Here is a 22,077-nt window from a genome sequence, read left to right as displayed (position 1 = left end):
AACACTGATCTTCCCTTTATACCTGACACCCATGAAATCAATAATTTCTCGACATTTAAAGCTTTTGTTAAAAATAACCACTGGTCGGCAAAACTTTACTCTTCTATTCCTCCCACTCCGTATGAATTTGATTACAGAGTTCTTTCCTTCTTTCCCCCAACCAATGCGTCTCTAGGCCGAAAAATTTAAAAAGCTTCATCACCAAGCTTAAAATTCCATGAAATCCAAAACAACGAGTTTTCTTCACCAGTGGCTTTCTACACAGATGGTTTTAAGCATGAACATGAAAAAAGGGCGGGATTCGCTTTCGCCTGCCCTGAACTAGACATTCAAATGGCGTACAGGACACACAGCATCGCCTCTATATTCTCTCTGGAACTGCTGGCTATTCTATTCTGTTTGGAAAGAATTACACATCCCAACATCTCTCACTCAGTAATTTTTACAGACAGTCTAAGCGCTGTTAAAGCGCTATCTGGCTCAACCAGACTATTTTCTAATCCAATAATTTATAAAATTAAGGAAAAGCTCTTAGACTTGATTGACTCAGGACGAAAAACTACCATCGTCTGGATCCCAGCCCACGTCGGAATTGATGGTAACGAACTGGCCGATGATCTAGCCAATATGGGAGCAAAATTAATGCACCTAACAAAAACACAAATTCCTTACACCGACTTGTACCGCACCATCGAGCAAGAGTATAAAAAAAAAGCAAGCGATATGCTCAAATCCCAAGGACTAACAAAGGGAAAGTTATACTTTGACCATTGCTTTGAAGGCATAAAGAAACCATGGTTCCACAAACTAAACATCAGTCAATATGCTGCAGTAACCATCTCCAGGTTGAGAACAAACCACCATAGTCTAAGAGAGATTCTTCATAGGAAAAATATTATTTCGTCTCCTCAGTATTCATGTGGTCAGGGGATTGAAGATTTGGAGCACGTCCTCTAGAACTGCCCCAATCACCTTGCCCCTCGACAAACTCTCCTCAAAACATTAGAAATACTGGGAATCACCTCACCTTGTAACCCCTACTTCTTATTTGCAACACCTACAGCAAAATTAACGTACATACTATGCAATTTTTTTAAAAAGGCAGAGCTGATTATATAGACATCTATATAACAGTCAAACTCCGCGCCAACAAAGAGGCAAAGGCCACAAAAGCGCCAACTAGGCAGCTAGAGCCTTAATCTCAATAGAATAGAACCTACCATATTAACGAGAATTTCGACATGATGCATCAGAAATTTAATTTCGTGCGGAGATAGGGGAGCACCTCGGAAACAAGTGTGTCTCTCCTCGACTTTGACTTTAAAAATAACACTTGATTTATCATTTTGGTTTTACAATATTTGTTACATTTATGAGTGTTTATTGCATGTTCTTATACTTAAGTACTTAACCTATGCATAATATAATGTTTTTATGATATGTCGTATATGCTCTAATGTTGAATTGTTTGGTCCCTGGTGTTATGGTCTCATTGACTGACATTATGTCAATTTCTTCGTTGATGACGAATTCTTTGAGTTCATTCCACTCGTGTGTTAGTTCATTTCCGTTCCAGTTGACTATTTTGAGGTTGTGACTCCTGTTGTTTTTATTTATCATTTAGTTCGCTGATGACTTCTAATACGATTAACGCTTGTGTTGTTTTGTCTTGGCAGTCTTTGAGATTTGCATTTAGTTTTCTGACTAGGTTTATGATATATTTAATATCATATTTTGTGTTTATATATTGTGTTTAGTTCTTGTATTTCTCACACCGTTATTTATGCATTGCAATTTATTGGCAGGAAGATGGCTTAGTGGCCATAGATGGAGTAGCTGTTTTGCAGACTGTATCTTTCTGGTTTGTGTTGTTTGTCGACTTCTTTTTCTTATATCGTTTTCTTGCTGTATTTTTAATTGCTTTTAGTATTCAATGCATCCTGTATAGTTGGCTAGGTGCTCTTTTCCACAGTTAGCACATTCAGGTTTTTCGGAGCTTACTTTGGTGCAGACTGTTATGAGGTAGTCTCCTGCACATTTTACGCACTTTGGTGGATAGTAGCAGTTTGCTGTGCCGTGATTGTATTTTTGGTATCTGTAACATTGGGGTACTTTCTTTGATTTTTTGTATTTTTCCCATTTTACTTCGAATGCACATACATAGTTTATCTTGTTCGTTGAGGCAGTGTCTTCGTGTGAGTGTAGTGCCACGTAGTACATTGGTGGCGTTGTCCTCGATGCGTTTTAGCAATGCGCCATAATGAATTGTCTGAAAGTTTGAGATTGAGAAGCTTATTGTTCCATGTGTCCTGATTTATTAATTCCTAGCATGTCTATATGGGTCGAAGCCCGTATTTTGATGAAGTCTTCTATAATTATTTCTGATTTTGATCAGTTCTTTAATGTGTTTGGGAAGATTGTTGGATTATAAAGAAAGGAGTTTTTTTGGCACAAATTTTTTAATGACACAGGTTATTATCTTAGTTAATTGACCAACATTCTGATTTATATCATTAAAGTTTTCAATTTGATTGTTAATTGTGATATCATCGTTTAAGAAGTTATTGAAGGTTGTTCAGTCCGTTTTATGATACATTAATTTAAATTTAGGAATTGGGGAGTGTATCCTCATGCTATCAAGCTGTAGAACAACTGGAAGATGATCAGAGTCTAACTCATTTATGGTGTCAATCTGAGTTGCATGGCTAATGTTCTTGAGACGAGCGATGTGTTCTGTACTAGGAGTTGCATTATTAGATGGATATAAGGTATAGTCGTTGGAAAAGGCAATAGCCACCTGCTTATCTAAGGTATATTCAAGTAAGACGTTGCCTCTGGCATTATTTCTGACACAATTCCAAGAGGAATGCTTCGCATTCATGTCTCCAAAGAGTGGGCCCCCGGGGTTACATAGATGTTTCTGTCCTTTAAGATATGTCGCGGGGGCAGATTATAGTTCGTCGTGCCCCATTTTCGTACTGCCTTATATGGTAGTCTGAACGTGGACATTTCGAACACGCCGAGCGCGAGACGCGTTAGCGACCGTCGACCAAAGCGGATAAAACTGGTACTACGGGAGACCAAAATCCAAGTCCGCATCCAAGGCTGCAAAGTCGAAAAACGACATGTAGGAACCGGGTGCTTTCGGTCAATTGAGGTTGGACTCGTAGTGGTATGTTGCAAGGCCTTGCGCTAGATGCGTGTATCCTCGTGCCGTTCTAAAGGCGCGAGAATATTACGTCCTAAGTAACGCCGTCGCTAGAAGTAGAACCATTCCCAGAGTAATGCCCTATAAAGCGAGGTACTCAAATGAATGTCCTTTTCGGGACACGAAAACAAGGATGTCTCCAAAGAGAGGGCCCCAGTGTTTACATAGATGTTTTTTACCTTTAAGGTATGTCACGTTATGCGGGGCAGATTATAGTTTGTCGCACCCCATTTCGTACTGTATTATATAGTAGTCTGAATATGGGTACCCCGAACACGCCGGGCCCGAGACGCGTTAGCGACCGCCGACTAAAGTGGGTAAAGTTGGTACTACGGGAGGCCAAATTGAGGTTGATCTCGTAGGGGTATATCGTAAAGCCTTCGGCTAGATGCGGGTATCCTTGTGCCTTTCTGAAGCCGCGAGAATATCACGTCCGAAGTAACGCCGTCGCTAGAAGTAGAACCATTCCCAGAGTAATGCCCTATAAAGCGAGGTATTCAAATGAATGTCTTTTTCAGAACAGGAAAACAAGGATGTTCCTAAAGAGTATGGATTGGCTGTTGGTAAATAGTTTATCTAAAACTTCAGAATCTACAATATGGTGTAAAGGCCAAGCGTAAACCACAGTGATTTAAAGATTGTTAGATAATTTAATTGTTAGAGATTCTATAGAGTTAGTGATTGTTTGTGTCGGTTCAAAAATATTGCCAAAATAGAATTTTATATAATTTTTAATAAATGTTTTTTAGAAATAGAAGTAATGGAAAGTTTATATTTGTTTAGGTTCTACGATAAGCTATGTTGGGCAAAAAAACCTTTTAATTTTATTTTTCTACAGTTCTAAACTAAGAATTTATCGATAATGAGTTCGAAAATTTTTTCTATTTACTTTCTTTTATGATTATCATATCTAAAACGAAATGTTCAACTCAGTACCTGAAAATGTTCTCTTACTATTTTTCCACATTATTTTAATGTTTTTTCAAACACAAATTTGTTGTTAAACAATTGAAGACACAGTCTTCTAACATTCTTTGTGGAAAATACTTCGATCCTATTGTTGTAAAAAATAGTGAGAAGTTACAAAAACAAAGTGTGAGTTTGACTCTTGATAATCATGAATGAATCAAACATTATACCAGACAGCAATCCAACAAATAAAGAAGAAGAAATACCTAGGAATATTGTTCAACGAGCTAATGAAATTCAGAGCAATTTATTACTAGTAAAATCGAAAGAAAAATATGAGCAAACATATGAGAAGTTCATGACTTGGCGATCCGAGAATAGGATCAATTCTTTATAGGGGTTACGGGGCATACCTTGGTTTAGGGCTATGACCACAAGGTGAAAAAAGAAAAAGTCTTCGCAATCGACAGTAGCTGATTACACACTCAGGTGGCTGAACGCACTCACTTCGCTCGGTATCAGGCGTTTTGATCCTCCGACAAAATATCCCTGACATAATATCCCCAGATAAAATATCCCGGAGACAAAATATCCTCGACAAAATATCCTTGTATCAAAATATTTAAATTTGTTGTCACATAAACGTAGAATTGGCCCTAAATAAGTGTAGAATACCCAATCCCGTGAATTAAGGGCTGAAGCAATTTTTTATTAAGCAAAAAAACGTAGGATTGTCTTTATATAAATGTAGGATATCCCGTGTTCTGAGGTCTAAAACATTTTTTAATTAATCAAAAAACGTAGGATGGTCCCTACACTGAAAAAAAAATTTTTTGATTCCTAATTTATGTACATTAATTCAATCTCAAAATAATTATTTTCTTATCTCAATTTAACATTCGTCTTATTTCATCATTTGTATATGACCGCCAAACATATGGCTGCATTGACACTTTAACAACGCCTCTACTGGTCTCAAAGCCAACTTTCGCCTAGATAGCAGCAGCGCCGCTTCTGGCAAAGCTAAGTAGCTGCCGGCAAGCGGAGTCATCGTGTTTGTACTTGACGTGTTTATTATTTATCCAAGCTGTTGCTGTTTATTAAATGTTGTTAAGTTATATAGGATGCTGTTAACGTTTGTAACGTCTCAAAAGGGCAATAAACTTTTAGTCCACGATGGTATTTTATATGTTAAGAAGAGAGTTAATAAATGTGATATTTCATGGCGTTGTGCCACTAACAAAAATTGTCATTTATTAATCCACACGGATTCAGACCTCCGAACAGGTAAATTTTAAATTAATATTGTTGCATGTATCTTTGTGAATATGTTAGTTTCATTGAATTTTAGTAAGAAACTCAATATATTATTCTAGTGAATAAGTTATTGTGTTAATTGTTTTTTTTCCGATTTTTTTCATGCAGGAAATATTGTTGGCACAGTGCCCATCCATGATCATGCGGCTGATGTCGCTTTAGTTCAGGCCAAAGTGTTGAAGAATAAAATTGTGAAAAAGGCTCGTAAAACTAATGATAAGCCAGCGGCAGTTATCTCTCGTTGTCTTCGTGGTGTATTATCTCCGGTGTCTGCATTATTGCCGAAGCCCCAATCATTATCATGGGCAGTTAATCGTGTTCGAGTTGTGGATAATCCACAAATAGTGAATCCGAAGTCACGTGGTGATTTGGAGTTAATTAATGAATTGAAATATACACATAATGGAGATTTGTTTTTGTTACATGACAGTGGCGGCGATAAGAAGCGATTTTTAGTCTTTACTACGTTGCAAAATCTGAATTATTTATCAACTTGTGAGCAGTGGTTAGGAGATGGCACATTTAGAAGTGTACCTCGAATATTCTCACAGTTGTATACTATTCATGGAAATAAAAATGGTAAATCGTTGCCACTGGTATATGTTTTAGCACCTGATAAATTACAGCGTACATACGAGAATGCTTTAAAAGTTATTCGTGGCAGTCTGCCTAATTATAAGCCAGATCAAATGATGATTGATTTTTAGGAATCTTTTATTATTGCTTTCAAGAAAATATTCACTGGAGTTCAATTATCTGGGTGTTTTTTCCACTTTAACCAGTTTGTTTGGCGTCACATTCAAGCTTGTGGCCTTCAGAAGAAGTATGATACTGATATTATTTTTTCATTGAATCTGCGGTTGCTTCCAGCATTAGCTTTCATTCCAACAACAGATGTTATAAAATGTTATGAGTTGATTGTTGCGACAGATTTTTATGATGCACATAGTGAAGAACTTGATGAGTTATTGCAATATTTCGAAGATACTTGGATTGGCAGAACTTGTCATAATAAGAAAAAGCGTCACAAGCCTCGATTTGAGGTGTCTATGTGGAATTGTCATCGGGCCGTAATTAATGATTATTTGCGAACAAATAATCCAGCTGAAGGTTGGCATAATCGTTTGAATCGTGGGATTGGTGTTCATCATGCTGGTGTTGGTGTATTTTTAAAGTCTTTAAAAGATGAACAAGTTCATACGGAAGTTTGTATAAATCAGATAAATACTGGAATGAATGTCGCCAAGAATATCGCAATTACGATCAGCGATTGAAAAAGGTGGTCAGTAAATACGATTCAAAAAATCAGTTGAATTATTTGAGAAATATTGCTAAGATTATTTCATTTAATAATTAATGTAATTGTCTGAAAAGTAGTATTATTCATTGTTAATTAATTAGATATCTTAACATGTTTTGTTTTAAGTGAATTTCATCAGTTCCTACATGTATTTTTAATGTATTGATATTTGGTAAAGTAATCTAACCTAACTTTAAGATAATATCACATTTCTTTAGCAATGTTTGTTAGTACTGATTATCAATCAATGCTGTGCAATTATTTTTTGTGATATTATGCAATATTATTTTTGATAAATGTTAAATAAGAATTTTATAAATTGACAATTGACATCAAATTATTAATATTGTAAGTCGTTGTAAGTAGGGTTCAATTAGTTTCATAATATGTCATATTTTGAATAATAAATTTACGTATTCTTTCTTAATTTTCTGTAGTTCTTTATTTTGTTTCAGTAAAATTTTGTTGGGGATATTTTATCTGGAGATATTTTGTTCGGGGATATTTTGTTGGGGATTTTTTGTCGGGGATATTTTGTCGGAGGATCAAATATCATGGAACCCTTCGCTCGTGTGTCCATGTGCTGCTGTCATGTGTAATCAGCTGTTTATCTTCATCTCGTCCATTTTCATCATCAGCGCAACCTTTATCATCTGTATCATATTCTTCTTTTTTTCGTGATCTTCATTTTCTTCTGAAAATACTGAAAGATGACTGAGACCTCTTTCTGAGCTATTTAATTGTTCTGGCTTGTTGATCTCAGCATCAGTCAATTTGTTTCCCTCAAATACTTCAGACGGTGCATAGTCTTTGTCACTAAATGTTTTCATTGTAAGGGCAACTGCCAGTTTTTTATATCTGCTTTTTATCGTGCTTTCTTTCTTGACTAAGATTCAGTCGCATCTAGCTTTTAACTTTCTTAGCACATAATATTGATAGATGTCTCATACAACTGTAGCGAATCATTTTCACGTGACGCCATAAAGTGGTACTTGGAACCTCATTACACAATGATGCTGATTTAACTCTATCTACAACCGCCTTTATGGCATTTGTTATTGAAATTTCATTCAAATTTTGTCTCTTAGTTTTTGTTATAGTTACTCACCTCGATTTTGTTTAATTACAAATATCTATTGCTAAATTGATACGATTTGAATCCGATATTTAGTTGAATGTCATGTTCTGTTCCGGTTGCGGCTACTTTTTCATTTTTCTTGGTCTTTAGGTTGATTCCATCTTTGTTTTTCCGTTTATTGGGGTTTTCGCTCCTGTTGATGGCGAAGTTAGGTTCTCCCATTATTGTGCCGTGTTTCACTACATGAGTCACTTTAGTGTTCTCTAAATTAGGTTCCACTGCACTGAGTTCTTGTGTATTGCCACTGTCACATTGCATGCCTGTGGGCCTTAATGGTTTAATACTTTTTAACTTTTGACAATTATTCACTTTGGTTATTTTTATTTTAAAACTGAGTGGAGAGTAAACTAGTATGTGCACCGAAAAACATTCAACGTTGTAAGTGATTTTCTTCACAAAGAATGCAGCTCTTTTATACACTTTGGCTCCACCTACCTCCTGATCCCCCACTATTAGCATGGTAAGTTGCGTAGGGGAGTTGTTATGACAACAAAAACTGAAACACCACCCTTCTTTAAATATTTTATACACATTCCTTACGTTTGATTTATGGCTGTCCTACACTACAAGACATGAATAGTGTCCATTGCAATTGTTGTAGTTTTTTTTAAAGTTATACATGCGATTTCCTATACCTTCCTATACTTTATTAAGACACCATTTATGCTGAATAATGTATTTGCTTGAATTGTATCATACTCATTTACATTTAAAGATTAAAAAAAAAAAACATTTCAATTTAGCATGATTCTTTCTTTTGCACCTTGACGATATTCAAATGTTTCCTCTTATCGACTGGGAGATACATTATTTCCTTATCACGAACGTAACCTTGTTATAATATGAAACTGATTTCATGTGAACTTGATAGACAGTAGTATCGGGTTTCAGTAGTAATAAAAATAATTCAAGTTATTAAAAATTGAAAATAGTTTATACCAGTCTTTAATTTTTAAACTAAATAAGGAATTCAAAATTCATACAAAATTCTAACGTTTTTAATGTCAATTTGATTCATTTTTAATCATGATTTCTCTCCATTATAATGGTTTATTGTATATCGAATATCGTAAATAAAACTACTAAATAAGCGCAATGTTTGTAGTTTGAAATAAAGGCAGAAATTTTGTTGTAGAGATTAATTTATAGTTTAGACTAGCTTGGCTAACAGTAATTTAATATTAAATTAAATACTTTATAAACACCAAGTGTGGATTTAACACATTTAAACTATAAGAAATCAAAAAAGAATATTAAAAATATCTGAATATAATGTAAATAGAGATTTTATCCAAAGAAACCTTGAGCATTTCAAATGTATTTGGATCCTGTGGCGTCCAATATCCTATGGATGTTCTACATCCCTTACCGCTTTCGTTTCGACAAGTGTACACCATATATATATATATATATCTACATATGCATATGTAGAAGTATGCCACACGTAGGTCGGTTTTCCATGAACGACAAGGGAAGCAAGGATTAGAATTAATGGAGTACTAAACTTTCATAGCTCCCCCTACGATTCTCTAGGATTTAGATTATTATTATTGTAGCTTTGATCGCTCGACTGGCATCGTGCTATGAATTCTCTTAAAGCAAAATTCAGATTTTGACGATTCTCATTTTATTTCATATAGATAATAAAATCCGTTCAAGGTCATTTTTTTCAAATATTTGAGTAATACTAAAATTTATGTAATGCAATAAAATTTTGTGATTATCAAAAAAGTAACAAATATCATTGTTTACCAGCAAACTCACCAATAGATTATATCTAATATGTTGTGTTTTTTTTTACTTAAATTTGATCTACGTATACACTGAGAAAATTTTTTTTAAGTTTTACAAGGAGGCCCAATAAATTTTACTGGGACACTCCAGTAATGTGAAACCATATGCGCGGGTGTAGTAAAATTTACGGGGCGAGTAGTAAAAATTCTTAGGTGAAAAAAATTTTTCCGGCTGTAGAAATTTTACTGCGTTCCCGAATAAATTTTATCGAGTTTCTAAGTGAAAATTCAGTGAGTCTCTCAGCAAAATTTACTTTGTTTGATAGTAAATTTTATGAAGTTTTAAGTAATTTATGAATAAGTAAAGACGAAGAAATGATATTTCAATAAATCTAATTTTTATTACATATTATTGCTGATCAATGATATTGATAATTTGAAAAATATATATACAATCATCGTTTATATCTCCTAAAGAGAATATTTTATATATACCTCAAATTGCCAATGCTAGTGATCAACGATACTGTTAAATACTAATTATTAAAAATTATAAGTAATGTTCGAATATATCTGATTATAAGTAAAAATTACTAATTAAGTAATTATTCTGACATATTGTTGAAAGTAAACTTTGCACGAATAATAGGTAAAATATACATTATAACTTAAGTAAACAGGATCAACGCACCAGTAAATAAACAGTCACCAGTAAATTAATTACTTGGTCAGTATATACATATGTTGGCACTATGTAGATATTCTGTACATACTGTATATCTACATTCGATTTTCTTTAAAAATTTCATTAATTTTGTTTAGTGTCTTGAAGATAGATCATTTAAATTGCTTTTCGTAAATTTCGTGTATAAGTCGTCATGCAGTGCTCCTATTTTACTGATTGATCAAAAAAAATTTTTAATTTTTACCGATTAATAATTATCGATATCCTTGATTGTTGATTCATTAGTGCATTAATCCTATTCATTAAAAATATGTAAAAATAAAAATATTGTAAATGTTGCATGAAAACAAATATACAAAACCCGAGTAAAAATTTTATTTGTAAAAAATACAGAAAAACTGTAGAAGAATAGTTTAAAGGTATTTTTCAATTATTATTTTTCAAAAATATAATTATTCAATGTTTATTTCAGTCGTTCCTCAATTAAAAATCGCGAAAATGCCAATTGTTATCCAACGAAATGTTTTTGTAGTAACAGAATGTGAACCTACGACTGTTTACACATACAGCTTAATCCAAATTCTAATGACGTTAGAAAGATTTTTTTAAAAATAAAGTTCAAAAAATTTTGAATACGATAGATATATTATTGAAATGATTGATTTAAATAAAAATCGATAAAAATAACATTGACATTAAAATAGTTGTAGGGAGGTACTTTTGTGACGTTCTGTAACAATCGTACATTGTTAATAACGAATTTCAAGAGATTATCGCAAAGGTTTTTTTATGTTTCATTTATTAGTATTATATGAACAACCTAGGTGATCAGTTAGTATTAGAGATGACTTCACAAAAGTCCGAAGTAAACAAAACTTTTGACTGCATTTTTAAAGTTCTGCAGACATCTCATGTTAATGTAACTTGCATGTGAGTAAATCTGACTCTGTAAGAAAAAAATTTTTACATAATAAATTGAGTAAATTAGCTTAAGAATTTTTCTACAGCGTCAATAAGAAAATCGTATTGGTAGCATTGGTTTAATGATAAAGTTTCAAAAAATCAATTATATGTATGTAATCGTAATACATGTCAGTAACATTTTTCTTTGTGTAAAATTTTACCACTACAAACTTCTCATCAAACTTCAATAATTATTACGGTCTAGAAAAAAAAGATCCTGCATCATTCCGAACGAGTTCTGTTTCAAAACGTTCCACGAATAAAATGAAACGGAATTTTTGCGAGATTCTGGAAGAACGCCTGAAAAATCCTCGAAGAATTCCAAAAGAATTTTATAAGAATGTAAAAAAATTTTTATTCAGTTTTCGAAATTTAAAATGATTTTTATTACTTACTAATGGTCTATAAATAATGAAATTGTACTGAGGTGATTTTCGCCATTGATCAATCTTCTACCCAAATTCGATATTTGTAACCTACAATAAAAAGAAAGTATAAATTACAAAAATAGTTAAAAAATTTTTTAACAAAATTTAAATTAATGTAAAGCTAATTTAAATGTCTGATAATTTATTTCTTCTTTTAATTCTTACTTTCTACGGAATCAAAAAATCATCATTTTCTAACTATATTACTAGTTCCTTTTTCGTTCATTAAATTCTCACCCAATTTTTTTTCGCTTCAGTTTGAATACATTTTATAAATGCTTTTTAAAAAAAACTACATTTGATCTACTCCAAATTTTACTATTTTTATAATAAATACGTAATCATCTATTTTTATGTATTTATTGGTATTTATCGTTATAACAATCAGAGAGCTAATAGATTCATCACTTTATTAATAAAAATCAAAGGAATTTTATATGTAGTTTTTGTTCAAGCCATTTCTACTTTTCATAACTATTCTATCCATGAGTATTATGTCTGACTTTCTCGCAAAAAAAAGAAAAAAACACATTATTTTTATCTCGAGCAAAAAGCAGAATGATTTGTGTGTTAAAGTAAGAAATATAAACAGAAAATGTTAGAGCTCTATTGATATAGAGACAAAAAACTAGCCAACACAAGAATATTCTTTTTATGTTGAAAAAAAAGGTCAGAAAAAATGCAAATATGAAGGATGTGAGTTCTCTTTCTCATAAAATTCACTTGTGTACGGTTAGTGTTTCTCGGTCATAGTACTTCTAATATCCTATATTTGGAACCGTATTTTTTTCAAGAAGATTAAAAAAAATAAATAAAAAAGCTTTAGAACTCTTCTGAAGGATACCATCCCAACAATTTACTTGATATAAATAGCAACTAAATAAAAATCCTGGGCTGGATTCTTAAGAATCCTTTGCGGAGCTTCTTCTTAGTCAAACAATGCCTTTTATGACGTTTGAGAATTTTTTTATTGAAGATATTACATTGATGAAGAAAATATGTAAAAGGAATGTAATTTTATTTTGTAATAAATAGTAATAACTCGTCATTAAAGAGCATGAATATATTTTTGTATATAGAGTATTTTGGAGTGGTAATAGGACTTTCGAATATTGTTTTTTTACTTGTTTCATGTCGATTTAATTAGATTCAAACAAAATTTATATTAGACTCATGGATTAACAAATCATAAATTGTTTAAAAATTTAATTTTTGTAATTTATTTTGATTAAATGTACAGTTGAGAACTTCGTAATTTTGATATCTATCTGAATAAAATTAAGATGTCTTATTGTGATGTCGAGAGAATTGTTTTTAACTAAGCTAAGAGGATTATTTGCATGTTATTAAAACGTAAATAACCATTTTTAAACTTTTTTAGACAAAAAAAAGGGAATGTTAAGACAGATGTACGCGAATTATTTTTATTTTTGATTATTGAAAACGATTATAATTGTTAGATGTAGGGAGAAAAACTCTTACACGCAGAAAAATGTATAGTAAAAATTACCCTGAATTTTACAATTGAAATGAAGGTGAAATTAAGGTGTAAAAATTACTATGCAGTATGGTAATTTTTAGAATTTGTACAGTAATTTTTACAATGTGTATAGTAATTTTTACCCTCACCCTGCAGTGTAACCAAATTACTATAAAATTCAGGGTAATTTTTACTATTTATTTCTCTGCGTGTACTAATTGAATGAAAAAAAAAAACGCCAGATTTAATTGACTTCACTAAAGTACAATTATCAACAAATGTGCATTTATTTTAACAATTGATATTGTTTATTGCAATTTATTTATGAAACACTCTAAAATAATCAGAGAAATATTTTGGAAAATTACATACTTTTTTCAAAAATAAAATTGTTTTAAACATCGGAAAGGGAAAATATGGAATATTTGAATGAAAATCTTCTATTTCCATCAAAAAATTAAAATACATTTACAACGCTTAAGTTTTATGTAGACAAAGTCACGGGTAAAAACTAGTTTTGAATAACGATCAAAAAATTCATCGATTTCGTAGCAATTAAGTTCATGTACGAAATGTGATCTATTACAAACTCGGTTAATAACAGAAACAAGTTGTAGACCTCATTACATTCTAGTAGTTAAATCTCTGATCTTACAGCCATTAGTGATGTTATAACTAAAAAAAAGATTGCAAACTGATGAATTAAATAAAATAATTTCCATGATCTTAGTTTCGTTCATCAGAATTTAACCTTTTCGCAGTGCCGATGCACGTGCTGACCACCTAGTTTAGATTGTGGTAAATACAATATACTCACAGTATTTTTTAACAACTATTTTATTAATATAAAATAAAAGAATACCCGTTAAATTAATTTAATCCAGAAGAACAAAGCTTATAAAATTACTGTAATTTGCAACAAGTCTTTATGTTTAAAATTTCAAGAATATCACATTTCACCGTCTTATGCAAATCTTGTTCGTTTTTCGTTTTGTTTTTACTAATGGAATCTTGTAATAGGCGAAATTATAGATAAATTTTACACGTGTAAAATATATTATTTTACGCGAGATAGTAAAGTTGATCTCTATGTGGTAAACTTTTGGTACTTTAAAACTTGGTTAACTTATAGATAATGATTTGTGGAGTAAAATGACAAGCTATCTAACGAAGTTTAAAGACCAGAGGGGATTTCAATTTATTCGATACACTGCCCTGAAGGTTCGTCGATCGTCTAATCTACACTTGGCTAAGTAGTCCTTGACTAACCGCGTACACTGATATTTTTGACTATTTTTCACCATTCAAAAGAGTCTCCGTGCGCGTTTTTATTCATTTGATATGTGTATAAAATCACATTTTAATGTTATTTTCTGTCACAAGATCCATACCTAAATACCAAAGCAGACGCGTTTGGTACGACTACAGATGTTTGCAGTTCTTTTGCAAGATTTCGCAATGCCTTTGAAAAATGCTGTCTTACGAATAGGATGTACTACTAAAATTGGACCAGTGAAAACCAATGTGAATCTGTACTTATTTACTGGTTTTTAGTGCTCATACAATCGTTGAATAAATCAATAATTAGATTGGCATTGCCACTGCACCACAAATGATTGGTTGAGATATTCATTGTAGTTAATTCATAATCATGCGATGTGAGCAGATGACTGAAAACCAGCGTCACTAGCAAGGTGCTATACAATGTTTACTGACGTTCGTACCTTCCCAGTACCAATGAGTTTGTTCAGATTCGATAAGATTTAGACCGACGATGAGTTCTGATTTGTCACTGTAGACAAGTAACTGCTGAATTATTTCTTTTCAGTAGAATATTCTGAAGAGAGAGAATTCAGAAATTATTTGTGAGTTTACGTATACCAAAATTTGTTAAGCAATTCATCAGAGAATTTCTAATACTTGTATTAAAAAAATAAATTATATTTTTTTTCTGTAAAAATTAATTAACAAACACATTGATATTAGTTTCCTGAATTAAATTTCATCATGAAAACCTGTTGTAATGCTTTAATCGATACTTTACACTTAATTGCTTTTAAACATACAGTTAAAGAGCTCCGAAAATTGAAAAACTCTATTGATTAAGTACAAAAATTTTCTATTTCAATTGTAAAAAATCTTAAGTAAACTACGTAAGAGTCAATTCAAAAAAAAAAAATAAGAAAAAATATGCAAGATTTAATAAAAAATACTTTCTTCCAGACGTGTACTATGTAGTAACAGATATTAGAAACGTGCTGCAATTGTGGGAAACTACCACGTCACGTACGAGGGTGACAAGAGCTGGTGATAAGGTTTTACTTCGCTATCCAACGTCAGATTGACCTGCTCTCTTCGGGTTTAAAAGTAGGAGAAGAATAAAAGTGTATATCTACGATAGAGATGTCATAGTTTTCGTATCCTACATACTCTCGAAACTTAGGGAAGGAGGAAATCGAAAAACGTTTTCTTATTTCTGTTGCGATTCTGAGATTTTTATCAATAGTTTGTTATTATGATACATTATAGAAGACTTTTATGTGTATCCATCTAAAAAAATTTTTCTTCTTACAAATATTTGTAAAAGAGATCAGAAAAAAAAATGATAGAAATGGAAATATTTTATTAACGTTATTATAAAAATAACCTTGACTTTGAATGAACTAAATGTATGCTTACGTACAAAGTGATTGAAAGTATTCCAATTATTGTAGAAAATTTAATTTAATTAAAAAATAGATAGATGAATGAATTTTTGCAGGTATTTGAAAAATGCAACACGAGTTTCGACAAATTTAATTAATTCTCCGTTAGTTTGGAATTAATCAGGGAAGGGATTTCGAAATAAAATAAGATTAAATTTTTTATTTACACTTAAGAAGATGGAAGAGTATGTAATGAAGAAATGTTTGTAACAAAAAATTAAATAGTTCGTGCTGTATGAAGTAAAAATTAATCAAAATTCAGTAAACGTAGACTTGATTAAAAATTTCGAATGAAAACAATGAAAACTAAAAATTTTAAGTCTGTTTTTTTGTAAAATTAAATTAAAAACTTTGGTTACGCTTTTGAATTAATAATAGGACTAATATTGATTTTTATAATCACTTCTTGAGTGATGTTTTTCCGTTTTAAGAATATTTTTATTCTTCCCAAAAATTGAAAGAAAAAAGTTGTACTGATAAATTGTATTGTTTAAAGTAAATAAATATTAAATTCTTATTCAATGTTAGTCTACAAAAGTTTTCTCATCCTCATTTGTTTTCATTTCCTACGATATTTTATTTTCCGTAAGTTACAAATCCCATCTGTAAAACTTACTCGAGAAATCACCTCCAGTTTTTTTCGCTGACGTTAGATAAAGAAGTTTTAAGTATAGATAAATAAAACGACAAATACAGAACGGCCTTAGAGTAAATTGAAAAACTTTGTTTAAAAAAATTGAATGATAATAATTCAGTCTCTTAAAAAAAAACATCGATTAGTTATTGTTTCGAATAATAGAGATTGAAAATAAATAATAAAATTAAGAGGACAGATGAAACTCTAGAATTGTTCGGACTGTAAAGTTAGAATTGGAAACCACATGTGAAATTGAATTAGGTACAAGTTTGTGATGCATTTTCTCATAAAAACTGTGCGTACAGCCGCATGTGTTCAGATGATATATTAATATGTTTTCCGCAGAATAAGAGTAGGTTTATTCCTGTGTACACATTCTGTTTACAGTATTTGTGATATAAGAAATAAAATACTGTTTTTATAATTCTAATATTTTTTTACGTAGAAAAATTTATAGAGATTCTTTAATGTATCTAATTTTGTAAAAATTTTCTGCTAAACGAACAGTAATAAATGTACTGCTTTTAAAAAAAAGGTTATTAATCTTCAAAATCACACTGAATCTATTTTTATCGATTTTTTATATATATTTTTTTGATACACAGATATGTAAAGTTCTAGAATCTTTGTGATTTATGTATATAGTAAAAATAGCTTTATCTAAGTCAAGGTTTACGTCATTAACTTATTTAACAATATCAAGCTGTTATTAGCTATACTAGATTGTGTAGTCACAACTCAATAATGTTAACGTAAAATCAATAGATTTGATATTCTGTATTTTAGAGTGTTTTTTATCACTTGAATTTATGAATTTGTAATGTGCACCCGAGTCGAAAAATACGATCTTATTTAAACTCTTTTTCTTTGATATTAGAATATGCCGATAGGAATAGACCTAATTTTGAAACTTTGAACTTGATTTAGACTCTGATAACATAAAATTGTTTCTATCGAAGTTTTATCGAAAACACTTCTTAATTCTGAATTTGATTATAAGATCCTGTAGTAGATTTTCTCAGATTTCAAAAGTATACCCTCTACAGCCTGCAGCTCGTCGTGTCCAGGATTCAATGATTGTGGAGGGGAACGGGAACAGTTAAATAATAATGGTTTCCAACACGGAGTTAATTAAACAAAATACATCATTTTATTATCTAACAAAGTAGTTATTCTATAAGAAAGGAGGTGGTAAGAATAACATTTAAAAAAGATAATGAACAAATACAGAGTGTGGATACCAATTAAACGGGCGGAAGTCGATAATGATCGGTCGGTTTGTAATCGGTTGTGTCAATAACTCAGGTTTTCCATTATCTCAGAGACGCAGGAACCGGGTAACAATCTCGGCTACGGGATGGGGAACCCCCTAGTTATTGAAGTATTCGGGGTTATGATCTCTTGGTAAGTCGCGGTTTTGCTCTGGGTGAACCCTAGAGCCAAGGTGCTGTCTGGTACTTACTTTAGAAATTTCGTTCATTCAGACTTTGATAAATCATATTCGTTTTACATATGTCTTAAGGCACATACTCAACAGATACAACACATACTCAATTGATATGACGGTGTATCAGTTGAGCTACATATTAAATCAGTGTTTGGGTTGATAATCTCTGTCTGGCTATTCTGCACAACTTTATATCCTGAGCTTACTCTACCAAGCTCCCACCCTCACCACTTTTGCAAGTGACAGCGCTGCCACTTATGTGATTTGTGTTGCCAGTATATTCAAATGATTTAATTTTTTCGTATACTTGATAATAAATTAATTTATTTTTTAAGTTGATAAAAAGAAGTTTTATTATTCATGATGAGTTAATTAGCAGAAGGTTGGAATGTTTGTTGGAAATTGATATTTTTCTAAATTATTTTCTTTAGTAAAGATATACTTTGGCGGAGTATTTTTAGAGACAATATTTCGTAGGAGGATATTCTATATGTGAAATCTTTTTACCAAGGATATTTTCCTAGGATATTTCGATTATAAATAATACAAAAAAAAATATAAACAGAAGTAATCGTTATAGGTTCGAACCCCTTACGAGGCGACATCTATTTGAACAAAAATATGAATTGGAGTTCAAAAACTATTCAGAAATAAAATAATAAATTAAATGTAACTAATTACATTAATTGTAAACGTTTTTTTAAATAGTAAATCTGAAAAATTAACTCTCAGAAAATCCAAATAGATCTTAAAATATATTTGAATATTTTTAGATCCATGACGATTACAATATGTTATGATTTGTCATCTCATAATCGAGATCTAATTAGATATAGAAGATTTTTTCCCTATTTAATAACTTAAATCAAACGGAAAACGACGAAAAAAATTTTTTGAATATAGTTCCATTTAAGAGACACCTCTAAAAATTAATTATTTGTACTGAATTGCTATAGATTTGTGATTAAATTTATTTAGGCCGTATGAGAGACGGTGTAGCTCAACGGGAGAACCACGCTAGGTGAATACAGGCACAATTTAACGAATCATATTGACTAATGAGATAGCTTAACTGGTAGAGCGGTCAGCACGTAACTGGAAGATCCGGACTCGAGTCCCAGTCTCGACAAAATATATTTTTCGCTGCAAATCGTCCTGGGCTAGTTGTGAAGTCGTCTATATATGTTTAAAATTAGCAAAAGTAGAGGCACTTCCTAATGGAACTCTATCCAAATTGTTTAACAATTAATACATATTTACATTTTTCTATAATCTTTTCACTCAACGAATTACTTTCAATGGAGTAAATAAAAGTCTACCGATTTTTATCGTAAGAATATATTGAAATTATATTCAAGAAAAATAAAATTGTCTTAATTATATATAAAATTGAGATTAAAACTATGGGGAAAACTAACGTTAATGCAAGCCGATCGACGAATATTAAATTATGCTTGACCAAGCACAGCTCGATGGTTGGAGATGAGTCAACCTGAAGACTAAAGTTTGTTTACTTCAATATATTGAGTGTCGAATTAACTCTCAGCCTTATCTCTAGGGGTTTACTTAGACTGCAAAATTGTATCGCTCGACTTAGAAGATAATTGATAACTTCCTTCAATACATATAAAGTTATTTACATATATGTAAGTAATAATATCTTTGCTCTATAAATGTAATTTGAAGTTGAAAATACATCTAAATTTAATTGAATTACTCTTTGCATTTAATTTAACGGAAAAATATGTTATCCCTTGGTTTAACTGTTACAGATTAACATGAATATTTATAATGTGATTTTAATAGATGTATTTACACAATTTTGTATTATGTTTAGACATCAACTGCATTCGATGCATAATTACACAACTTTGAACTAATTAGATTTTCAGGAAAATCGGTCAAGCCATTATTTGTACAGAACCAAAAAATTTAGAAAATGGTAAACTAACGACATTCTGCAATTTAGACATTAAAAATTTCAAAAAACGAAACTTACACACCTGATCTCCGTATAAAAATTATAATAAATATAATAATAATAATTATGACAATAATATTAATTGATTTTATATATTTCAGGCTATATAAGTGCTCACTTATTATGCCTGTTGAGCGGAGCTTAAACAGCCAATTGTAGACTGGTGATATTAGTGTGATTCAAAGAGAATTATAAATAAAAAACTATCAGAAGCTATTTCCACTGTGTCTCTAATCGACCTTTTAGAGCTCCACTCTACAGCCATAACAATTAAGCCCTTATATTTATCCATTAATATATAAAACATCGTATGTATCACAGAACCCAAGTGAGCTATTATCGCCTCAAACAGGTGACGTCAGCACAAGACATGCGCTGCGAACTCACTTTCGGCTCGTGCACATGCGCCGCACGTCTTGACTGACGCTATCAATCCGAGGCAATAATACCTCACTTAGGCCTCTGGATGCATAATGTACTAGTAAAAACAAAAAAAATTTTTCATCCGTTTCACTGGTAAGTCGATCGTGTGACCTTACGAGTCGCACTAAGACCACTAACGAGCACTGATATTTTTGTTGTTTGAAGCCATTATTTGTTTCCTGGTAACTGTTCTCACTGCCAATGAAGAAAATTATATTGTTCAGTGGATTTTGTACTGCGCAAAACGAGGTTTTCCGGTAACAAAAGTACGGCTTTTAGATTGTGTCCAAAAATATTTGACTAGTTTGGGAAGGTTTGGAAAGGAAAAATTTATTGTCTATACCGCCTGAACGAATTTTTAATTTAGATGAGTCTCCTTTCATGCTTAATCCTCAAGATAAATCAGTAATTACTGAAAAAGGTTCTTATTCTGTATACCAAATCATCGGAAATAACGAAAAAGCATGCTTGACAGTTCTTTTCATAGCTGCTGCTTCTGGAGTAATGCCGCCCCCGATGATTTTATTTAATTCGAAAAACACGCCAAAAAAAGAAGTTTCAAAACGAATACCGAAAGGCTGGGGTGTAGGCAATTCGGATCGCGGTTGAATGGATGGACCAAGTTTTTACAGCTAAATTACAAATGTGTTTTTTAAATGGTTGAACAAAATGAATACACATTTCCAATTATTTTATATGTAGATGGTCATGTATCGCATCTTACAATGCCTTTTTTTAAAAAAAATAAAATCATAAATTTATTAAAATTAATAGCTCATTTAAAACTTAAAAAATTTTTAAATTACTTAAAATTATTAAATTACTTGTATATTTTGCACAAATGTATGTATGAATGTATGTACGTCAGAATTTTTTTCGTTTTCGATATCTTAAGAACGGATCAAGATATCAACTGCAAACAAAATTAATTCGAAAGATATTATTACAAAGAAGATTTAAACAAAATTTGAACGAACTCGATCGAGTCGTTTTTTTATAACAAAATAACTAAGAAAAAAAATGAAAAGATTAGCTATTTAAAATACTTTTAAGCCAAACAATAACAATTTCATTTCAATTTCAATTTCGCATTATTTATAACAATATGAATTTGTTATAAACAATTACTAATGGGAAGTTGGTCGTGTTAGCACAAAGTGTGCTCAGACCTATTTTTTTATTTTGTGGATGGTCGCGCACACGTTATAAGAGAGCGTGGTAATTTTTTAAAAGTTTCAACAGAAAACATAATTTTAGGCATAAAAGTTTAAGTAAGGCTATGATATTATAGCCTTATCGCGATATCGCTTCTTTAATGGTTTATTAGTGATATTATTCGTTATTTTTACATGCTCCATGTATCATAATAAATAACGGAATAACATATGAAAATGCGAATGTTAACAACAATTAATTAATCTTTTTCGTGATATGGTATCGAGATAATTAATGGTATAAAGGATTTAAATTTATTTTTTCCAAAAAATAATTAAAATAAATTACAGTGAAATATGCAAAACTCTCTCACAATATCAACAATGTGAAAATTACTAAGGTCTGATGAGTAGCAATTTACCTAATTATGGCACGAAAATAGAGAAAAGCTCTTGAGCTAGTCAATTAAATAATCAATTGTCTAGTACAGCGTCAATATTAATCTTGTTTATTGACAATAGAATATTGTTAAATATATCTTGATATTTTATTTTTGATCATGAATGAT

At 31.3% G+C, this 22,077-nt stretch overlaps 1 protein-coding gene across 3 annotated transcripts in view; it reads right to left on the bottom strand.

The window, feature by feature from the left end:
• The window catches only part of Tpst (tyrosylprotein sulfotransferase), a 154,517-nt gene that overhangs the window by 45,617 nt on the left and 86,823 nt on the right, over positions 1–22,077 (bottom strand). For 2 of the 3 annotated variants that reach the window (XM_035094207.1, XM_035094208.1), the window contains one exon: positions 11,649–11,729. The exons of the other annotated variant lie outside the window; for it this stretch is intronic. The gene's annotated coding sequence lies outside the window, so the exon portion shown is untranslated. The remainder of the gene's footprint in view (positions 1–11,648; positions 11,730–22,077) is intronic. 3 annotated transcript variants of the gene reach the window in all.

The sequence above is a fragment of the Chelonus insularis genome, unplaced genomic scaffold (assembly GCF_013357705.1).
Source record: "Chelonus insularis isolate UGA/USDA-ARS -01 unplaced genomic scaffold, ASM1335770v1 scaffold_362_pilon, whole genome shotgun sequence".
NCBI lineage: Eukaryota > Metazoa > Arthropoda > Insecta > Hymenoptera > Braconidae > Chelonus > Chelonus insularis.
This window is presented reverse-complemented; position numbering and strand designations above follow the sequence as displayed.